We start from the raw sequence: 22330 nt of genomic DNA, 5'->3' as shown, positions 1-22330 counted from the left end.
CATACCTGGCTAATTTTTGTATTTTTAGTAGAAACGGTGTTTCACTAAGTTGGCCAGGCTGGTCTCGAACTCCTGACCTCAACTCAAGTGATCCACCCACCTCGGTCTCCCAGAGTGCTAGGATTACAGGTATGAGCCACCGCACCTGGCTAAGACTCGTTCTTGATTCCTTTTTCTCACCACTCTCATCCAATTCATCAGCAGGATCCAATGGTGCCTCTAAAATACACCCCAAGGGATTCTGTGCCTCCCTTTCCAGCCTGACCACTTTGGTTGAAACCATACCCTGCACCAGGGTTACTGCACCAGCTTCTTAACTGGTCGTGTCTGTTTCAACCCTTGTTTCCCTAAAGGGGAGCTAAAGATCAATTTCCCTTGCCTGTGATGCGTGTAGCCCAACTGCACTGTAAGTCCCACTTCCACAATATCTGCTGCTTCTACTAGCCAACACACTCTTGGCAGGATTTAGCTTTCTGCAGAGGTGCAGAAAGTTCCCGGTACCTTAACCCCCACTTCATGAGGGTCAAGTTGGCCTATTTGTGGCAGCAATGCCCTGGTCTCCTCAGCAGGGGGTGTTTGTCCCCAGAGCCAGTCATATGCGCAGTAGCTCCCTGACAGTGGAGGAGGTGGCAGCTCTCTTGATGGCCAATTCTGCAGTGTCATTCAGTAAATTATTCCCAGAGCTCAGCCAGACTTTGATGCTGGTGAATCCCCATCAGAGTCTGATTCTCTAGTTTGTCCAGTGATTTTGCAAGCACCTAATTCACTATATAAATCCCTTTCTGCTTGCCCTAACTGGAAGAATTTGTTACCGATAGCCAACTCTGATGGTCACCACTGCTGTATCTAAAGGGGAATTACAAAGATCGCATGGGTGTATGTTTGGGAACATGTTTAATAAGCCCTTCAAAAGAGGAGATTAAAGTTATGTGTAATTACTCTCCCCATAACCATTGGAAAATATATCCAAGAACTTAAGTCCTTCCCAGGGGGTCTCCTTACATATCCCTGGTTCTTGCCCTTAGTTTCCAGCCTGAATGCAGCCGCCGCCTCCTCATCTTTGCTGGTGAATCCCCATGCACCTTCTGGAAATCCTGCCCCTACCCAGAGTGCCTGGTCTTACCCGGGGCTATTTCTCTTCCCCCAGGATTATGCCCAGTGGCTCCCATGTGGCATTCCACAAAAGCGTCTGCCACTCCAAGATTGTCCAAATAGTAGGGAGAAAGGAGCTGGAAGCATCGAAGTCCCACCAAGTGGTCCTGTGTGTGCTCATGTCCCTCCCAAGCTCTGCCCCCAGGAGGATTTGCAGAGATGCCTGTTCATGTTTAATTTTCCAGTCAGCTACTGTATCTCCCATAGACATCCATAAATTCTCAAAGACAATACCTACAAAGAAGAGATGAAATAGTTCTCCAGCTGCCTGATTTAGTTTCAAGCCCACTTATCCATGTTAGAAATCACAATTCTATGAAAGATTATGACAGTTCCTTTCCTTAATTCCTCATTTCCAAATTGAGCCCCCCCACCCCTTGAACCCATAGGCTAAAGAAAGGGTTTATTGCTAAGCCACACACTTGCTTATAGCTATTCCACAGCTGCACAAACCAGAAACACATTCCACAGTGACCTCTTTTAAGGAGTGGACTAAACTCCTGGCTAGGTACCTTGGAACCTCTGTCTTGTGGGTAAAAGGGGGATTTTAGCCTTTTAGTGATTACCATATTGAATATACAAGTCCAGGAATCTTAATTTATTTTTTAAATAACAATAATGTCTTTAGCAAAGATGTTGTAGCAGAAATGGCATGAAGTGCTCACTGGTTCTAATTGTTTCTAAGAAGACTCAAATCCCTATCCCTAAACCATCAGTGAAAACTTGCTGTGGCTTCCTAGGGACAGACAGGGAGGATGAGAGGATGAGCTGCTCATACCTTCAGGAAGGCAATGGGGAAGTTGGACTCTGTCTCTCCTCCTCACCGCGCCCCCCCGCCCCCTGCCGCCTCATGCAGGCATACACACACACACATACACACACACACACATACACACACACACACACACACACACCACTTTTTTTAAAAAAAAATTTATTTGATTTTAAGTTCCAGGATACAGGTGCAGGACGTACAGGTTTGTTATGTAGGTAAACGTGTGCCATGGTGGTTTGTTGCACTTATCAACCCATCACCTAGGTATTAAGCCCCACATGCATTAGCTATTTAAGCTGATGCTCTCTCTCCCCTCCAATCCCTTGGACAGGCCCCAGTGTGTGTTGTTCCCCTCCCTGTGTCCATGTGTTCTCATTGTTCAGCTCCCACTTATAAGTGAGAACATGTGCACACCACATCATTTTTTGGAAGCAGAGGTATCAAAGGCAAGAATTTGGCCACAAAGGTTTGTTCTGCTGGTGAAAGCAGCCTGAAAGGAGACTGGCAACTCATGCTGCTTGTTAATGATGAAATGTGTCTGTAGCATTTATCAAGACCCCATTGTGCTTTCACACCAGTCTCCCCAAAGTGGTGTATGACTGTGATAGAGAACAACAGTTGCCTCTCAATAACCATTCTTCCCTTTTTCCTTAGTAACAGAGCTCTTTCATTTCAGCACATTGCTGGCCAGAATAAAGGCTGCTTTCCTAGCCCCTCCCCACAACCCTTGTTCTAGAGTTTGCATTTGGCTCAATTCTGGCCAATGGATTATAAGCAGACATGTTGCTGGGACTTCTGGGAAATCTAAAAGGGGATTTAGTAGATATTTCCTCTTCCCTTTCTTTCCCTGCTGCCTGGAATGTAGATGTGATAACAAGCACTCCTGCAGCCACCTTGGACCACAAAATCAAAGGCCACACCCCAGAACCAAAAGCTGGAAGGAGCTTGGGCTTCTGATAATTTTGTAGCACCAAAATCACAGCACTCAACCTTGGGACTTCTTTTACATAAGACAGAAACAGACAGAGTCATCATGGCGGTGGCCGGGGCCCCGGATGGCATGGAGGAACCTGGCATGGATACGGAGGCCGGGATGTGTCCTGGATGTGTTAGAAAATCCCCATAGGTGTGTAGAAGATAAATAGAAATTCCAGGACCCTGAAGACTGCACCGGAGGCAATGACAAAAGGGTGTGGAAGTGAGAAGGCACCAGAAATAAACTTGGCCAACCTGGCTTTTTGCCAATGGCTAATCCTACCTGTGGCCAACATGGCTAGGATCATATAAGCTCACATTGCCAGCTTCACAGGCACCTTTTCTGACATGTACGTAGTAGGCTGTCCCACTGGGGAGAGACACCAATATGTTCAGAGGGTGTGTGCCTCAGCAACCCCATGGACTGCTGCCCACCTCACTAAAATAGCTGGAAGAAGACTCACCAGCTGCCCATCAGGAAGGGCATCTAAGGATGTCATTTCCCATGCCTAAGGCTGCAACAGCTGCTGCATGAGGTTCAAAGTTCTCAGAGCCTAGAGGCCACTGGGGGAGGTTTCTTCAGTGAAAACCAGTGGCAGAAGCAATGGGCATGTCCAAAGTGCTGCCATGCTGTCCTGCATGTCCAGCAGTTCAGTGTGTGGGCTCTGGACTCAGCTTGAATCTTGATTCCACTTCTTATCAGCTGTCAGACGCTGGGGCTATAACCTAAGTCCTAACTTCCTAGTATGAGGTAAGAGTGGAGCACACAATAACGAAAGGAAATATAATACAAGCTACCAATGGAGCTAAATTACAGAGGTAATTTTAAATTTTCTAGTAACCACATTTACAAAGTAAAACGAGGCCAGTTGCAGGGGCTCAAGCTTGTAATCCCATAGCTATGGGAGGCTGAGGTGAGAGGGGGTGGGGAGGGAGGATCACTTGAGGTCAGGAGTTCAAAACCAGCCTAAGCAATATGGCAAAAGCTTGTCTCTACAAGCCTTAAAAATTAGCCAGGCACACGCCTGTAGTCCCAGCTATTCAAGAGGCTGAGTGGGAGGATCACCTGAGCCCAGGAGGTCAAGGCTGCAGTGAGCCATGATCGCACCACTGCACTCCAGCCTAGGCAGAAAGTGAGACCCCATCTCAAAAGAAGAAATTATTATATAAAATAAAAAGTAAAAAGAAACAGGTGAATTTAGCTTAAATAATTTTAACACATTATATCTGAAATATCACTGCAACCAATATTATCACTGCAATCAATATTAAAAATTATTAGTGAGATATTTTACATTCTTTATTCTGTCTACTGTCTTCAAAATTATTGACGTATTTTATGCTCATAGCATATCTCAGCTCCAACTGGCCAAATTTCAAGTACTCAGCAACAACATGCAACTGGTGGCTACCATACTGGACAATAGGGGCAGATGCTGTCAATTCCCTTTACATGTACTGGCCACTAGCAGCTTCTTACTGTAATAACCTGTGGCTCTGCCTTGGCACTTCCTCTCAGCTGAACACACAGCAGACCGGAAGTGCTGAGGAAGAAATGCCCCAAGGAGCAGCCCTCAATCAATGAAGATTTGCAGTTGGCAGATTAACATCCTACTCCCTGACTCCTTAGATGGAGCAGGACTTCAATTAAATTTTAATTGAAATTAATTTGATGTGATTCAACTTGTCTCTTTTTTTTTTTTTTTTTTTTGAGATGGAGTCTCACTCTGTCACCCAGGCTGGAGTGCAGTGATGCGATCTCGGCTCACTGCAACCTCCACCTCCCGGGTTCAAGTGATTCTCCTGCCTCAGCCTCCCTAGTAGCTGGGACTATAGGCGCGCAACACCACGCCTGGCTAATTTTTGCGTTTTTAGTAGTAACGGGGTTTCACCATGTTGGCCAGGCTGGTCTCGAACTCCTGACCTCAAGTGATCTGTCCTCCTCAGCCTCCCAAAGTGCTGGGATTACCTACGTGAGCCACCATGCCCAGCCATCTTTCACTTTTGTTGCTTGTGCTTCTGATTCCCCGTCCAAGAAATCATTGTGAAATCCAGTGTCATGAAGCTTTCCCTCTATATATTCTCAGGGAAGTTGTACAGTTTCGGGTCTTACGCTTAAATCTTTAATCTATTTTGAGTTCATTTTTGTGTATAAGATCCAATTTCAGGCTGGGCGCGGTCGCTCATGCCTGTAATCCCAGCACTTTAGGAGGCCAAGGTGGTTGGATCACTTGAGGCCAGGAGTTTGAGACCCTCCTGGCCAAAATGGCAAAACCCCATCTCTACTAAAAATACGAAAATTAGCCAGGCGGGGTGGTGCATGCCTGTAATTCCAGCTGCTCGGGAGGCTGAGGCATAAGAATCACTTGAACCCGGGAGGTTGGAGATTGCAGCAAGGTGAGATCGTGCCACTGCACTCCAGCCTGGGCAACAGAACAAGACTCCATCTCAAAAAAAAAAAAAAAAAGTTTTATTATTTTGCATGTGGATAGCCAGTTTCCCCAACATCATTTGAAGAGACTATCCTTTCCCCGTTGTGTATTCTGGGTACTCTTTTTGAAGATCAGTTGACCATATGTGCATACGTGTGTGGGTTTATTTCTAGGCTATCTATTCTGTTCTATTTGTCTACATGTCTGTTTTTATTCCATCACACTGCTTTAATTACTGTAGCTTTGTAATATATTCATATTTTGAAATCAGGAAGTATGATGCCTCCAGCTTTGTTCTTCTTTCTCAAAATTGGCTTGGCTACTGGGGGTCTCCTGTGGTTCCATATGAATTTTAGGATTGTTTTTTTCTATTTCTGTTTTTAAAAAAATGCTATTGTGTTAGCCAGGTGTGGTGTCATGTGCATGTAGTCCCAGCTACTGGGGAGGCTGAGGTGAAAGGATTGCTTGAGCCCAGGAGTTCGAGGCTGCAGTGAGCTGGGATGGCACCACTGCGCTCCAGCCTGGGTGACACAGCAAGATCTTGTCTCAGTAAATTTAAAATAAATAAATAAAATCTGTATTTAAAAAAAAAAGTCTTTGTGATTTTGATAGGAATTGCACTGACTCTATAGATTGCTTTGGGTTGTATGGACATCTCAACAGTATTGTGTTCTAATCCATGAACACAAAATGTCTTTTCATTTATGAATGTATTCTTTAATTTGTTTCATTAATGTTTTGCCATTTTCAGTGAACAAGTCTTTTACCCCCTTGGTTTAGTTTATTCCTAAGTATTTTATTCTTCCTGATGCTACTGTAAATGAGATGGTTTTCTGGATTACCTTTCACATAGTTCATTGCTGATGCATAGAAATTCAACTGACTTTGTATATTGATCTTGTATCCTGCAACCTTGCTGAACTTGTTTATTAGTTCTAATAGCTGTTTAGTGGATTTCTTAGGGCTTTCTATATACAAGTTCATGTCATCTGCAAATACAAATGGGTTTACTTCTTCCTTTTATCTGGATGCCTTATGATTTTTTTTCTTCCCTGATTCCTCTAGTTAGAACCTTCAGTACAATGTTGAATAGAAGCAGTGAAAGTAGACATCCTTCTCTTGTTCCTAGTCTTAGAGCAAAAGCAGTCAGTCACCATTAAGAATGACATTTGCTGTGGCTTTTATATAAATATCCTTTATGAGGTTGAGGAAGTTCCCTTCTCTTTCCAGCGTGTTGAGTGTTCTTATCATTAAAGAGTACTGGATGTTGTCAAATGGTTTCCTGAATTTATTGAGAAATAAATGTCTTCTCAGGGGAAAACAGAATTTTAATCAGTGAGTCCTAGTAGGTGCAATAATTGTGGCATGGACAGGTTTGTATCCTGTGCCTTGGGTCGCTCCAGAAACACAGCCATTGGGTTTTCTCTATTGGGGGCCAGCCAGCTACGGCCCTAAACATTCTTGGAGTGACTTGCCATCAAGGGGGTGCTGCTCTGGAGCACAAGGCAAGTAGCTACCATCAATCCTTCTGAAATACATAGCTTAAAAAAAATCACACTCTGACTTTAAATTTGGCATCAGCACTCAGCCACATTATAATCACACCAGCCAGATTTTTAATTAAGGCCTCAGGCTCCAAATAATTTGGGTGACACATTGATAACAAAATAAGAAAGAGTTATTGCCAAATGACATTTGATTGATGGGCTTGGACCTGTAAAGAGGATTGTCTTGAGACCCTTAACAATATAGGTGACCAAGTTGCTAAATCTTTATAAGCCTCAATATCATAACCTATTAAATACGTAGAATAATATTTAGCTCATAAGGATGCTATGACGATGAAATGAAATGGTGCAAATAAAGAGACAGTCACAATACTTGGTCCAGGACAAGCTTTGATAAGTGTCATTAATAATTAACTATGAATAAGCCTTCCCACATAGTATTTCAATGATCCATTTTAAATGTCTCTCTTAATAACAAGGGCAAGGCATTATTTGTTTTTGTACATTATTTTTATGAATAAATGAAAGAACAATCCCAGCTAGTAAAGAAAGGAAAAGGAAGGGAGAGGAGGGGTGAGGAGGAGCACTTCTGAGCTCAGTGAATGACTAGGCTGAAGCTCCGTACTATGACTTTTCCATTTCCCTAAATGCCTTCCGGTTATGTTCTCAGAAGCCACCACCTCTCTCCTCTCCAAAGGACCCCAACAGAATCTTAATCATCACGGATTGGCAACTTCACAACCTTAGCACGCTGACAAACAAAAATCAGCTGTCAATGACACAGAAGGGGCCTGTTTGTCCCCCTCCCACCCCGTTCTCATTCTTCAACCACCAAACCACCTCTCTAAACAGAGGCCGATCTAGGCCAGGCAAGGGAGAAAGATCAGCTATTAGTTGGGGAGCCCTGCTCTCTGGGAACTCAGCAAATTAACAGCAGGGTGCCTGAGGGGTAGGTAGTCTACCACCTAGGGAGAGCAGAACAGGGAGGACAGCCAGCTTTTAAAACTCTGCTCTTAACAAAAAAAGAAAGAAAAAGAAAACAATCGGCTTTATTATGAACTTCATAAGGACAAGAACCAGGTTTTGCAATCACTCAAGGTATCTAATACAGTGGCCCTTTAGTCTAACTTATCAATTTTTTTCTTTTATAGTGAGCCTTTTTGTGTCGTGTTTAAGAAATCTTTGCCTACTCTGAGGTCATGAAGGTGGTCTCCTATGTTTTCTTCAAAAGCTTTATTGCTTTACCTTTCACATTTAGATGGATTTAAAAATCCATCTGGATTTTTGTTGTTGTTGTTGTTATGATGTGAGGTAATTTTTCACATGAATATACAATTGATCCAGCACATTTATTGAAATGACTGGTTGAGCACACTGGCTCATGCCTGTAATCCCAGCATTTTGGGAGGCCAAGGCAGGAGGATTGCTTGAGGCCAGGAATCTGAGACTAGCCTGGCCAACATAGCAAGACCCTATCTCTATATATTAAAATAACATTTTTTAGAAACCAGATATTTAACACCAGTGGTACAGTTTATTTAGAAAAGGCAGGAAACATGCTTGATTCTTTCCTTTCATTAACTAGTTTTATAAATAGAGTTGGTTTGCCCACATCCTCCAATACTGATAACATGAATTTAGGTATTATTATGAATTCATGTACTTAAATATAATCAATGTGTTTCCATCAACTGCAGTTATTACCCTTACTGATGTTCAAAATGTCGCATGTTTAGGGGCCTCTTCTTGCTGGCTCTGCCTCATTTTGACATGACCCTACTGTTTGCTTTTTATGGCTTCCTTGCTTTCCGGTATGTTTGCAGCAATAAATAATGGACAGATAGAAAGTCTTTGGTCAGATAACAATCCCTCAAGGTTGACTGATGGCTCTGTAGAGTTCAGTGTGAGCAGCTACTTGTGCAACAGCTATGTTCAGGGGCAGGGAGACCCAGACCCAAGAGTAACTCCCCCACCCAGAATGGGGCCACCTCGGGGGTGATACGAAAAAGCCAAGCGACCGGGCACGCTGGCTCATGCCTGTAATCCTAATATGTTGGGAAGCCGAGATGGGCAGATCACTTGAGGTCGGGGGTTCAAGACTGGCCTAGCCGACATGGCAAAACGCTGTCTCTACTAAAAATACGAAAATTAGCTGGGTGTGGTGGCAGTGCCTATAATCCCAACTACTCGTGAGGTTGAGGCACCACTTGAATCCAGGAGAAGGAGGTTGCAGTCAGCCAAGTTAGTGCCACTGCACTCCAGCCTGGGCGACAGAGTGAAACTCCGTCTCAAAAAAAAAAAAAAAAAAGGAAAAGGACAAGGCCAAGCACTCAGATCAGGAAGAAAAGGGGGTGCCAGTGGGAGGAGACACTGAAATAGTAACAGTAATATTTATGAAAACTCACTGTGTGCCAGAAGCTAGTCTAAGCTCTTTGAAAGTATTAACGTATTTAATCCTCACAATGATCCGGGGGTGAGTATAATCCCCGTATAGTATAAATGGTATTATCTCCTGTTTTACAGACAAGGAGACTGAAGCGCAGAAAGGTTAAATAACTTGCCCAAGGCCACACAGACACTAAGGGATGGAGTCAGGAATCGAACTCAGGCACTTCCCCAGCCCAAATGGAAAAGAAGACAAGCCATTCCTCCTTCATGGATTTGGTAAGGATGGCTGTGGAGGAGGTTCTAGCACCTGGACAATGCCATGAAACAGCCAGCATTCCAGTGTGAATTTCAGTTCGAGCTGGCCTGGGTGTGTTCAATGCAAGGTCAGCCATGGCTACCACTTCATTCCCCTCCCCTTCATTCTCAAGAACTTCCTTCCCTCTCTGTGCCCCTAGCCTCAATGTCCCGCCCTGCCTCTGCCTTCGCTGGAACATTTCTCTGCTTCTTCCCCGGCATCCCTGAGAAATTCACTTCTCGGCCAAGGTGGTAATATTACAAATAAAAGTTTAAAATAGTGCAAATAAAACTTTCTGTTGGATGATTACTAGATGCTAGGAGTAGACACGTGCTTTGCAAATTTTCTCAATTACCCTTATTTTATAGAGGGGGAAGCTGAGTTGTTAAGGGTTTTGTTCCAGATTACAAAGCTAGTGAATGCTGCGCTAGGATCCTCTGCGGATAAGGATGTCTCACTTCTAAGCCCTGCCTGTGCCTCACTCCTGAACCACTACTGCCCTCTGCTGGGCCCGTGACAGCACTGCCTCACTATGCTGCCTCACTATGCTACAGCAGCGGCCCCAGGCGTCTCTATCACAGGAAGGAAGGGGTGGCCAGGAAGAGTATTTCTTGTTCTCAAAGCTCCTGCAGAGCTCCTCAGATTGCACCAGTCAAAAACATATTATTAATATTCTTTGCTATTATGGACACTATTGGGGTAACTGGTGAAATCTGAATAAGGTTATATAACAGTAAAGGGGCATGTCTACGACTTACAAATAATTAAGAAAAAAAAGTGTGTGTGTGGAGTGAGAACATAAACAAATGTGCCAAAATGTTAACATTTGGAAAATTTGGGTGAAGGATGTAGGAAATTCTTTATACTATTCTTACAACTTTTCTGTAAGTCTAAAACTATTCAAAATACAAAGTTAAATAATTACAACTTCAGGAAGCCACCAACCCCACCTCCCCAGATTCAGGAGGTTCTCTAATAACTGACAGATTACCAGAGGGCTCCCTCCTGGCCCCGCTTCCTGATGAACACCATGGTCGACAGGGAATTTAGGGGCCCGTGAGGCTATGGCGGGGAAGAAGCTCACTCTTGGGCAGTGGCTACGGGTGTCTTCAGTGCCCACAGGATCCCATGAATGCCCCCTCTAACACATGCACTGGTGCACAACTACAGGCAGTGACTGGGGACCCCCAAAAAGGATAAGCTTGTGGGTGTCCAGAACTGGTCAGCATAGTGAAGGGAGTGGGAGGCATTTCTCGTGAGGAAGAGTGAAAAGAACAAGATGGAAAACTTGGGAAGAGAAGGCTGGGCAGCAAGGGGAAGGCCGGGAGGCACTTAAGAATCATTGTAGACATGTGTTATGCAAAAGAGGAATCAGATTCAGTCTATGAGGTGTAAGAAGACAGAAGGAGGCCGGGCGCGGTGGGTCAGGCCCGTAATCCCAGCACTATGGGAGGCCGTGGCAGGCGGATCACCTGAGGTCAGGAGTTCAAGATCAGCCTGGCCAACATGGTGAAACCTCATCTCTACTAAAAAATACAAAAATTAGCTGGGTGTGATGGCGGGCACCTGTAATCCCAACTACTCAGGAAGCTGAGGCAGGAGAATTGCTTGAACCTGGGAGGCAGAGGTTGCAGTGAGCTGAGATTGAGCCACTGCACTCCAGCCTGGGTAACAGAGCAAGACTCTGTCTCAAAAAAAAAAAAGCAGAAGACAGGAGTCCTGGGCAGAGGCACTGGGAGGCACACACCATTCTGCCCCATAGCTTGTGATGTAGAATAACAACATTGGATGGAACAGCAACATTACCTACCCCAGAAGGGTCACCTCCGGACATCCTGAGGCTCACCCTGGGGATGCTCCAGCACAGGGTGCTGACCAGTTATGATGGGTTTCTGAGAGGGGCTGGACTCACCAGAGGAAGTTTCAATCACTGTTTCTCAACCTCAGCTACACTTTGGAATAAGTCCAGGGAACTGCTTTTTTTTAACACTCATGCCTGCATCCCACCCCCAGAGACTCTTATCTAATTGGTCTGAGATACGGCCTGGGCACTGGTAGTTTTTTAGGTTCCTCAGGCGATTCTAATGTGCAGCCAAGTTTGAGAATCAATGGCTTCAAAGGCTCCACCTCTAAGGCTCCTGGAATCTACGAGAAATAGAGACCATGTGGGCAAGATCAGAGAGCCCATCTCAGCTGCAGGAATAACTTCAGTTGCCTCAGTCAAATCCACCATCGGTCAAATCTTTGCTGCAGGAATAACTTCAGTTGCCTTGGTCAAATCCAGATCAGAATTTACCCTGAACCTAGACTCAGTCTGATGGATGTGCTTTTTACCCTAAAAATGTGCTGAAGTTTGTTAAAATTGAGAAGTGATATTAACGGAAATGGCACAATGGTGTTTATTTCATTTGAGAACTCCCTAAGTTTTGGTTGATTTGGGAACTGGCAATGTCCTTTGGTAAATATTGGATGGCATGTAAGTGAGTACGCCATGGCCAGGCCATGAGTCCATCTCTGGGACTTCCCACCCCGACTGCCTGGCCTCTAAATAATCAAATAGAGAAGTTACTCTTGCTTTGTTTCCCTTCCTCTCCTTTCCCAGGAGACCAAAAGGTAAAGCTGCCCTTTCTTCTCAAGGGAAGAGCACTCAGGCCTCTAGAATTCTGGCCCCAGGAGAAAATTAATAGCTGCTTCTGCTGTGAAGTGGGAGTGGGGCCACCTGAAGGCAACTCTACCCAGGCCTTTCCCCAGGCCTGAAGGCTGGATTGTCTTATTGAAGGGAAGGGAGTAGCCCTAGCTAAAAAGTAGATCCTCAAGTCCAAAACGACGGAGGGGCTCATCTCCAGACCTTAGCTCCTCTCCGTCGATGACTTTATCCAGTCTTCCGGCTCCTGGTGTAGAATAACGCGCACACCCTCATCACTCTCAAATTTCTATTTTCATCTCGGACTACTCCCCAGGACTGGACATCCCTGTGTGGGTATCTCACAGGCATCTCAAACCGAGCGTGTCCAAACCCAAACTCCTGACTGTCCCTCTCTAATCCACCTCCCACCTGCACCTGTCCTCCCACAGCCGTCCACAGTTCAGAAATGGCAGCACCATCCTTCCGGCCGCCCAAGCCAACTTCACAGCCCTCCTTGACTCCTCTTCGTCCCTCTCCTCCATACCTAATCCTTCTGCAGATTCTGACAATCTGACCATTTCTCACCACCACCCCACTCCCATATCCCCTGCTGAGCCACGTGTGTGTGTGTGTGTGTGTGTGTGTGTGTGTGTGTGTGTGTGTCTGTCTCTCTCTCTCTCTTCTGGATCGCTGCTGTTGCCTCCTCTCTGATCACCCTGCTTTCACCCTTGGCCCGCTGTAGTCTGTTCTCAACATAGCAGCCCTTTGCAAACAAATACCACTTTAACACTCCTAGGCTCTGAACTCCCCAACAGCTTCTTATCTTGCTCAGACTAAAAGCCAATGGCCTTGGCCCTGTGTAATTCCCCTGGGTTTCCTGCCAGTGCTCCTCCCCACTTCCCTGCTCCATCCACCCTGCAGTTCCTCCATAGCACAGGTGCCTTTGCACTTCCCCAGATACCTGAACAGCTCCCTCCCCCACAGCCTCGAGGTGTGTCCATTTGCCCAAACACCACCTCTGCAGTGAGGCCTTCCCTGTTCACCCTATTTAAAATGACAACCTCTCCCTACCAGCATTCCCTCTTCCCTCCTTCTGGCTACATTTTTCTCCATCTAACATCCTTTCTCAGGTTTGTTGTTCTTCCCTAAAATGAGCTCCATGAAACAAGGACTTTCTGTTGCAGTGTCTGGACAAGGCCTACCCCAGAGCAGGCACTCCACAAGTGCTGGCTGAACACACAGCCTGCGGCGGCTCACGCCTGTAATCCCAGCACTTTGGGAGGCCAAGGCGGGTGGATCACCTGAGGTCAGGAGTTTGAGACCAGCCTGGCCAACATGGCAAAATCCTGTCTCTACTAAAAATACAAAAAAATTAGCGGGGTGTGGTGGCACATGCCTGTAATCCCAGCTACTTGGGAGGCTGAGGCAGGAGAATCACTTGAACCTGGCAGGCGAAGGTTGCAGTGAGCTGAGATCCAACCACTGAACTCCAGCCTGGGCAACAGAGGGAGACTCTGTCTCAAAAAAAAAAAAAAAAAAATTGTATTGCCTAGGTTTTCTTCTAGGGTTTCTATGGTTTTAGGTCTAACATTTAAGTCTTTAATCCATCTTGAATTAATTTTTGTATAAGGTGTAAGGAGGTGATCCAGTTTCAGCTTTCTACATATGGCTAGCCAGTTTTCCCAGCACCATTTATTAAATAGGGAATCCGTTCCCCATTGCTTGTTTTTCTCAGGTTTGTCAAAGATCAGATAGTTGCAGATATGCAGCATTATTTCTGAGGGCTCTGTTCTGTTCCATTGGTCTATATCTCTGTTTTGGTACCAGTACCATGCTGTTTTGGTTACTGTAGCCTTGTAGTATAGTTTGAAGTCAGGTAGCATGATGCCTCCGGCTTTGTTCTTTTGGCTTAGGATTCACTTGGCAATGCGGGCTTTTTGGTTCCATATGAACTTCAAAGTAGTTTTTTCCAATTCTGTGAAGAAAGTCATTGGTAGCTTGATGGGGATGGCATTGAATCTATAAATTACCTTGGGCAGTATGGCCATTTTCACAATATTGATTCTTCCTACCCATGAGCACGGAATGTTCTTCCATTTGTTTGTATCCTCTTTAATTTCATTGAACAGTGGTTTGTAGTTCTCTTTGAAGAGGTCCTTCACGTCCCTTGTAAGTTGGATTCCTAGGTATTTTATTCTCTTTGAAGCAATTGTGAATGGGAGTTCAGTCATGATTTGGCTGTTTGTCTGTTATTGGTGTATAAGAATGCTTGTGATTTTTGCACATTGATTTTGTATCCTGAGACTTTGCTGAAGTTGCCTATCAGCTTAAGGAGATTTTGGGCTGAGACGATGGGGTTTTCTAGATACACAATCATGTCATCTGAAAAGAGGGACAATTTGACTTCCTCTTTTCCCAATTGAATACCCTTTCTTTCTTTCTCCTGCCTGATTGCCCTGGCCAGAACTTCCAACACTATGTTGAATAGGAGTGGTGAGAGAGGGCATCCCTGTCTTGTGCCAGTTTTCAAAGAGAATGCTTCCAGTTTTTGCCCATTCAGTATGATATTGGCTGTGGGTTTGTCATAGATAGCTCTTATTATTTTGAGGTACGTCCCATCAATACCTAATTTATTGAGCGTTTTTAGCATGAAGCATTGTTGAATTTTGTCAAAGGCCTTTTCTGCATCTATTGAGATAATCATATGGTTTTTTTCGTTGGTTCTGTTTATATACTGGATTACATTTATTGATTTGCGTATGTTGAATGAGCCTTGCATCCCAGGGATGAAGCCCACTTGATCACGGTGGATAAGCTTTTTGATGTGGTGCTGGATTCGGTTTGCCAGTATTTTATTGAGGATTTTTGCATCAATGTTCATCAGGGATATTGGTCTAAAATTCTCTTTTTTTGTTGTGTCTAATCTAGGCAATACCATTCAGGACATAGGCACGGGTAAGGACTTCATGTCTAAAACACCAAAAGCAATGGCAACAAAAGCCAAAATTGACAAATAGGATCTAATTAAACTAAAGAGCTTCTGTACAGCAAAATAAACTACCATCAGAGTGAACAGGCAATCTACAGAATAGGAGAAAATTTTTGCAATCTACTCATCTGACAAAGGGCTAATATCCAGAATCTACAATGAACTCAAACAAATTTACAAGAAAAAAAACAAACAACCCCATCAAAAAGTGGGCGAAGGATATGAACAGACACTTCTCAAAAGAAGACATTTATGCAGCCAAAAGACACATGAAAAAATGCTCATTATCACTGGCCATCAGAGAAATGCAAATCAAAACCACAGTGAGATACCATCTCACACCAGTTAGAATGGCGATCATTAAAATGTCAGGAAACAACAGATCCTGGAGAGGATGTGGAGAAATAGGAACACTTTTACACTGTTGGTGGGAATGTAACTAGTTCAACCATTGTGGAAGTCAGTGTGGCAATTCCTCAGGGATCTAGAACTAGAAATACCATTTGACCCAGCCATCCCATTACTGGGTATATATCCAAAGGATTATAAAACATGCTGCTATAAAGACACATGCACACGTATGTTTATTGCGGCACTATTCACAATAGCAAAGACTTGGAACCAACCCAAATGTCCAACAGTGATAGACTGGATTAAGAAAATGTGGCACATATACACCATGGAATACCATGCAGCCATTAAAAAGGATGAGTTCATGTCCTTTGTAGGGACATGGATGAAGCTGGAAACCATCATTCTCAGCAAACTATCGCAAGGACAAAAAACCAAATGCCGCATGTTCTCACTCAGGTGAGAATTGAACAATGAGAACACTTGGACACAGGAAGGGGAACATCACACACCGGGGCCTGTTGTGGGGTGGGGGAGGGGGGAGGGAAAGCATTAGGAGATATACCTAATGTTAAATGATGAGTTAATGGGTGCAGCACACCAACATGGCACATGTATACATATGTAACAAACCTGCACGTTGTGCACATGTACCTTAAAGTATAATAATAAAAAAAAAGAAAGGAGAGAGAAGAAAAAAGAAATCATCAAGACCAGTGTGCGGGGGGCTCTGGATATGGAAGGATGCCAGATGCAGGCAACTGCACAGGTGCTCTGACGCCACTGGCCTAGGGCCTCCTATGGATTTCACAGGGCTGGACAACAGAGCCTTCAGCAGATGGAGTTGAGCCCAGGGACCCTCACCACTTCAGCAACATGTGAGCCCTCGGCTCCTGGTGCAACAAAAGGGAGCAAAGCAGCCAGGGAAAACGACTCATGTTGGTTTTCCCATCAGTCTTGGAAACTGGTGGCTTGCAGTCAGATTTTGTGGGGTTTAGGAAAGTAAGTGAATGCAGTGGGTTTTTCTGCATCTTGAATGTTGGCGAGCAATTCATTGAGGAAATTCCAATGGTAGTAGCTTTCCTATGGGTGAAAATGGCAGAGGCCCCTGTCCAAAAGGTAATCAATCTAGAGGTCCCACTGGCCTCAGACATTTGCCCTGGTAAGGCTGGCCTGCTGGCTCCCAGGAGTTCAGACCCTTCTGTCCTGGGGCAGGAGACACACAGTGAGGAGACAACATAAGGCCTCCCCAAGGAAGTGCTGTTGACGGTGAGAACTGCTAGGAAAAGAGGAGTTAGGCAGGCTGATGAAGAGCTGGGAAAGGAAAAAAACTGGGCAGAGGAAACAGCACACGCCAGGGCCCGGGACAGGCGCACACCTGGAACAAGGAAGGACAAGCGGCAGCTGTGGCTGTGAAGGCAGGGCCCGAATGCGTGGGTCAGGCACTGGCCAGCTCACAGATGGCCCCAGAAGCCTTGTTACCAAGTCTGAACTTTAACCTCAAGACCCAAAGCGTTCCAAGCAGAGAGCTCATCCCAGCTATCATGCAAGAAATGGATTAGAGGTGGCCAGGCTGTAGGGAGAGGGCTAGAGGCTGCCTTAGAAATCCTGGCAGGAGATGGGGCCTGGCCCAGAAGGCTGGCAGTAAGGATGATTCCGAGGATGTTTGGAAGGCAGAACGGGCAGGCTTGGGTGACTGATGAGATCACTCCAGCTACTGGCTTGTGTGACAGAACACATGGGTAGTTAGAGAACACAGGACTCAGGACATGGGTCATAGGTTTGGGTTTTATCATGCAAAGTCTGTGTGAGAGGCCTCACAGGCAGCTGGAAATGCAGGCCCACTTGGGCTAGAGACATGGACTTGGGAAGTGTTGAAATGAGGGTGGTGATCAGGATCCTGGGAGGGGGTGGGAACACCTAGAGGGGAGAATTCAGTGGGCGAAAGAGAGCCTCAGGCAGAATGCCACCACACAAGGGATGGCCCAGAAAAGAGACACCCAGAAAGAAGACCGAGGAGGAGCAACCAAGGGCAGGAGGAAAGCCGGGGGGGCAGGTTGCCAAGGCCAAGGACAGAGGGAGTCTCTAGAAGCAAGCGGTGGTCAGCAGCATCCTGGGAAGTAATGCTGGCTCCACATAAGCAACCAAACGTCCACACCCCTGGCCTTCCGCCACCCCCACCATCAAAAACCACACATGATCTAGAATTTAATATATGTTTATTTGTGTAGTAGGAACATTCAGGTATATAAATAAGGTAAATGCTTTCCAACGTACAGTATATCATGTTCTTACATTGCGTGGAAAAAGAACCTACATGTATTGTTCAACATGGATCACGAGTGCACAGAGAGAGAGATCAGCTGCATTTAGTGAAACGCCAAGTTGGGAAAACGGCACAGCAGTAGCGCACAGGCACACAGCTATCTGGGGAGGCTGTGGGGACTGTCACGTGGACTCTACACACCGAGAACTGCTTCAAGGTCACCTGTGTCTGAGTGTGGGTAAAGTGAATATCAACACCCAGGCTATCAGGGTGAGACAACTTAATTCCATCGTGTCCATCCACTTTACAAAGGGGCGGAGGGCACCATGGAGAAACTGACCAGAAATGCTCTGCCCTGTCACAGAGGAGACAGAGCCAGGGCAGACACAGGGCTGACCTCTGGGAGGCACAGACACTGGCAGTGATGGGTCCCATGGGATGCCTGGCACTCCCAGCACAGACAGCTCCCCAAAGCAGGTGGGGAGGCCCTTTCTGTGTTTGGGAACTTTTTAGTGAAACAAATCCTCAGAATCGAATTAAGAAGGATGTCCACAGCTCGATCAAAAAAAAAAAAAACAAAAAAAAAAAACACCAAGGTTCCCAAGATCCTTCAACAGAGGGGCTTCCCATCTGATCTTACCCTCCTGTTTCAGAAGGTATTCAACATCAATAAAAATTAAAATATATTATCAGTATCAACTCTAGAAGATAACCCAGTATCAAATCTCCCTAGACGGGTTCTCTGAGCCCAGATTTCTGGTCCCCAACTCATATGACATCCAGGGCCAGCGAGCGTTCAGCTGGCATCTGTTAGAGTCTGCCCTCCACTGTGAGACTCCTGGCCCCTCAGTGGCCCTGGTATTCCTCCTGCTGCTGCCCCTAGGAGTCCTCCAGCTGGATAACAATAAACCAAACCGCTGTCTCCTAATCCCTGACTTGTTCTCCTGACTCCTAGTCCTTTGGTTTCATCGGCCCCTGATGTCTGTTCAACTCTTCCCCTTTGTAATCAGCCCCTAGCACCCAGTCAGCATGACGTAAGACAGTAAAACAGTTTACTAAAGGCCAGAGCCCTGTACACGGAGGATTTAAAAGAAACAGCACCCAAAGGACACTCATGAAAACATGTATGCACATTCTGCCTGCTAGAAAACATTCTCAACCTCTTTTCTACTCTGCTGTTCCTTTAAGAAAAGCCAGCATAAGCAGTACAAGAACCTTGCGCAGGTGGCAAAAAAAGGCATCCAAACTGCGAGGACAGAGGTGGCTATGTGGATGATTATCGGCAAACAGAGTTTCACTAGAGACAAAATCACCAGGTGGCTAACCCTTCTGAGTGCTTTATGCAGGCAAGGTCCTCTGGGGGCTGCAAAAGGCTAGGCCCTGCCCAATGCCCGGGAGACCACTGCAAGGGCATTCTCTGCTTGATTTCCAGAGGGCCCTTACCACACCCCCCTACCCGGCCGCGCAGTGGACGCTTTCTATGGATACAAGGCTGCCTAGGTCTATTCAACAACACAATGAGGGAGGAAGCACCAGGCAAGGCAAACACAAACCCAGAAGGACAGGAGGGCTCGGGGGCAAGCCTGGGATTGGCCTGTCACAGCAGCTGCTTCCTAGAAACCCCCACAACCATCTTCTCCTGGTTCATGGCATTATCATTACTTCAGCAATTCAATGAAACAGAGGGACCATTATTTCCATACTATTAATAGCAATGTGGTGTTGGGTCCCACTAATACCCAGGAAATAATCCACAGTCAAACCAGTAGTTCAGTTATTATTCAACTGACCTAGGAATTTCATGGATCCTGTTAGCCAACACCATTCCTTCAAAGTGAGGCAGCCTCCCCTTACACACACGTGCCCCAACTCCCCACCCCCATTCAGAAAACTAAGTTCAAGAAACTCTTTTCATTAAGTCCTGTGCCTGTTCTCCCTTCATTCATGAGTCACCCAATTGAGTCTTTGCTAACCTAGAATCTGGCAGAAATACCTCACATCATGTGTCCTCAATGGGTCACCCACTTCTACCCGGTTACTACTTTTAGAAGGAAACATGAAGCTCCAGATTGGCTGCGTCATAAGGATGTGGGCAGAACTTCTAGGCTTTTAGTCTACATAATCCCCTACAAAGCAGGTTTCTGTTGTCCCCATTCTTCTCTTCTTGGCCCCTGAGGACATCCACCCATACAGGGAACTGCTGCAGGCTCCTGAGCTATGTGCACAGAAGACAGCCCTTGGCCAGAGTGGGAAGTGGGGTCCAGAGCGAGTCACAGACAGGCCCTCCCTGCCCAGAGTGGAGGTACCACCAGACAGGAGGAGATGGCCTTCCCACAAGCAGTCCAGACTGTGGGCAGAGGAGGTGAGCTGGATTCTCAGGCCAGCCATTCTCACTAAGAACAGAACCTTCTGCACACCCCCATGTCCTCCTGCCTCGTTAGAGTGGCCTCCTAAATGGTGTGTGAAGCACCAAGATGCTGTAGGGGATGTTAGGGTTGGCGTGCTTCTCTCGGAGGGACCCAGACTGTGTGCAGGGTGGTGGCAGTGTGGTGGCAGTGTGGTGGCTGACAATCCCATCTCTGGCATTGCACCAACAGAGGTCAAACTACCAGCTGAGCTCAACAAAAGTAACTACCATTTATTGAGTGCTTACTATGTGCCAGGCTTGGTACTAAATGCTTACATGCATTACCTCGTTATATCCTCACAACCACCCCAGGAAGAAGGTACTATTATCAGACCCAACTGCCTTCAAGGTAGAAGCTTAGAGCAGCCTAGAAACCTGCCCGCACCTAGGGTGATTTGATCCCAAAGTCTGTCTTAACCACTGCTCTCGGCCTCAGTCACACTGCCTCAGTTTCCTCATCTATAAAATGGAGATAACAATACCTAATCAAAGGTTGTTTTCTGGATTAAAAGGGATAACATATGTAAACCCTTAGCACTATGCCTGGCACATATTAAGCACTATACTATTGCAATCCTTATTAATAAACACACTGATATCTCATTGGCTCAAGAATAAAAAGAGAAGGCGCCTCAGTAGGTAGGCATTTGATGGGAAAAGGAAGGGGAGGGTTGGGGAGGAGACAGGGTCTTTAAACAGCCAACAAATTTGAAACCCACTGGACAAAAAACCCTGGACTTCACAAACTCTGCCCCTCTATTCTCATAAATCATCCGCATGTCCTCAAAATCCCAACACTTCAGCATCCAAAGGATACCTCCTAAACTGCACTCAAAGTGCGTTGGGAAACATGGTCCCCATACAAACAGGTGACAGCCTTAATCAAGAGACAGCCCCAGATGAGAACAGCCTCCATCCACCTGAGAGGCCAGGTAAGGCCACTGCTGGTCAACCTGAAAGGGAAGGGCGCATTCAGATGGCAACAGCAGCCAGGACTCTTCTGAGAATAGGGCCCACCTTCTGCAGGGATGTGGATAAGGACAGTCCAGGCCCAAGAGAAGGTGGGCCAGGCAGAGCCCTGAGATAAGAATCCTTCGTGACCACTGGGTTTAAACCCTAGCACCCCATGCAGGTTGTGGCACAAGGCCCCCACCCAACAAGAGAAACTGAGTCAGGAAGTGAGAGCTGTTCATCTCTTTAAAAACTGGAAGCTGGGCAACTGCGTGGAGGGTGATCAAGGGAAAAGGAAGTTTGTTTTGACCAAGTCAGGGAAGAATACGGGGCTCTGCCCGAGTATTAGCCATCATCTTCAGGAGGCCAGAGTTTGTTCCACCTGCTCTTTGGAGTCCAGTGTTCCAAAGCACTAGTGAGAGTCCATCCGCGGCTTACTGTCTTGCAATGTGTCCATAAAAGCCACCTGGACATCCTCCCCACCCTGACCTCAGAAGAACAGAAACCTGTTCAAGTGAAATTGTCCTCCCGACTCCACCCTTTTCTTAGCACATAATCACAGTGTGCAAGAAAGGTGGGCCCAGATATGTTACTCTGGAAGACAAAAGACAATAGTGCCTAAGATATTACTAAAACAGGGAAAGGCTTCAGCAGTGACATACCACATTTAGTAGGGTGATGAAAATCTACCCCCGTGGACATGCATCTAGGGCTGGCTTTGTAACTAACAAGGCCCCTGCTTCACAGTTTTCTGAGCAAGGACACTCTGTCTCAAGTCACTTATACTCTCCCACTACCCGACTCTGTCAATAGCGGAGATGAACCTGAGCTTTGGGAAACATGGTCCCCATACAAACAGGTGACAAGGGCTGAGCCAAGGGCTCACTGACAGTGTGAAGATCTCAACTCAAAGATCCATTCAAATAAGGCTCCAGTCAACTCAGCAACTAGCTCAGACCAAATCACAAGGTCTGTGTAGTCTCCCTTAAAACATATTTTTGGGATTTTCTTGCATAATATAGGTCAAGTTACAGTGGAAAAAAATTCTATAAAAATGGATTCAAAGTCCATCTGTGTAAAGTCAAAAGTTATATCCTCCCCAATGAAAGAGATTAGTTTCAAAGGATGTGAAACTAGTTCTCATACATTATAGGGCTGTACAATACTAAGAGTAATTACATTTTAAATGCAAAATACTGTAGCTACTAAAAGGCC

The sequence above is a fragment of the Pan troglodytes genome, chromosome 21 (genome assembly GCF_028858775.2).
Source record: "Pan troglodytes isolate AG18354 chromosome 21, NHGRI_mPanTro3-v2.0_pri, whole genome shotgun sequence".
Classification (NCBI taxonomy): Eukaryota; Metazoa; Chordata; class Mammalia; order Primates; family Hominidae; genus Pan; species Pan troglodytes.
This window is presented reverse-complemented; position numbering follows the sequence as displayed.